Here is a 1,869-nt window from a genome sequence, read left to right as displayed (position 1 = left end):
AGCTTGCGAGGCTTCCACCCGGAGGTCACACAGGCTTTGAAACTGGTCCCCAGCCTCGGCCGCTGAGGAACTGCCCGCCTCCTCCGCGTAGGCCTTGGCGTTGCCGGAAAGGAGCAGATTCACTCTGCAAACGCACCTACTCTTTATTTCCCCACTTTCTTTACTGAGAGGTTCTCAGGAAAAATCTGTGAGGACTTTTGAGTAAAATATATCCCGTTTTATCTACTTCAACGGAAAAAAAAAGCACAGAAATGCTCTCTGATGGTTTAAACGGTTGTGTGTTTTAAAAACCGTATTTTTAAGCTGTAATCTCTTCCCCTGGTTTGTCTGTTCCTGTAGTGAGCCCATTTCCTGTCAAGTCATCCGTCTGCGGGCACAGCATTCAGGCCTGTCCTGCAGAAGAATCCAGCTTGGTTCAGGACCACAGGATGGAGACCCTGGCTCCCCAGGAGTGAATGCTGCCCACAGAGGCGTGAGGCCAGGGTGGCCTCCGCTGAACCAGGTTGGATGTGCCAAGAGAATGACCTAATAAATCTTCCTGGACACTTGTATCCCTTTTACACCATTCTCATAAAGAGAATCATCTCCAGGAAGTTTCTTTATTAAATAGAGAAGCTAGTCCTCCTAAGAAGACATGTTTTTTCTTAGTAACTTTACGATTTGTAAGGTACTTCTGCAGTCTCTTAATGAAATAAACTGGCTTTCTTTAGTGTTCCCTTTTCTTTATCCTCTAGTCATTATTACTGGTTTTTATCCCTGGATTTTATCCAATGTTCTTACATATTTTAAAGCATATAGGATCCAGAATTGGACACACCACAGGACTCCAGCGAGAAGAGTAGAGTGGTAATGAGAGCCTGGTTACAACTGTGTTCTAGTCTCAGCTGTGCATTCCTTGCAGTGTAAACTTGGGCAGACTAATTGAACTTTCTGAGCTTCAGGTTCCTCATTTGCACCCGAGAATTGTGACCTGGGTTGTTGGAAGGTTTAATGAGATTACATTAATCATTTAACATAGAGCCTGGCGTATAGCAACCACAAAAGAAGTGACATCAACTATACCCTTAATAACATTATTATTCTTATGGGTCTTTTTTCTGTTAAACACATACTCGTGCTACACCTTTTTAAAAGCTCATAAATACACTCCTGTAGAACTAACTAAAATGAGCTCACAGTGTAAAAATACCTGTTCCATTTGGTTCTTTTTAACATATTGGTTGTCCTTTCTCTCATTTGGGGTGGGGAGCAATGCTGTACATTGAACCCAGGGCAGGGCCTTCACACTGAGCTACATCCCCAACTCTTAAAAAAAATTTTTTTTTCTTTTGAGATGAGGTCTTACTTAGTTACTAAATTGCCTGTACTAGGCTCAACTTGTCTTCCTGCCTGAGACTCCCAGACCTCTGGGATTTTAGGATTGCCAACATGCCTGGCCCCTTAGCGTTAAATGCAGGTGTAGTTCACTTGTCATTTGTCAACTTCACCACCTGTTAATTTTTTGGCAACATTTTCTTATTTCTTGGAGAGAGAGATTTTCTGTGACCCTACCCCCACCAATAACAGATTGTTTCCCCTCAGAACAGAACGGAAACAGACTAGCACACAATCTAGCTCTGACTTTATGTGGTGGAATAATCCAAAGGCCTGAATTTGTCTTGTAAGCCCAGTGTTTGCTTTTGTGTTTATTAGAGAGAAGGGAAAGCCCTTCAGGTACCAGTGTCTTTCTTTATGATTTTTCCAGGTGAGCTCCACTCACTTCGCTCCAATAAATATACCAATGGTTTTATTATGCATGAGTCGATTCTGCTGGATGAACATTGACACAGAATGAGTACTTAATTTCTCCACCATTGCGGTTAGTGAGCA

The sequence above is a fragment of the Fukomys damarensis genome, unplaced genomic scaffold (genome assembly GCF_012274545.1).
Source record: "Fukomys damarensis isolate Sample0158 unplaced genomic scaffold, DMR_v1.0_HiC HiC_scaffold_37, whole genome shotgun sequence".
Classification (NCBI taxonomy): domain Eukaryota; kingdom Metazoa; phylum Chordata; class Mammalia; order Rodentia; family Bathyergidae; genus Fukomys; species Fukomys damarensis.
This window is presented reverse-complemented; position numbering follows the sequence as displayed.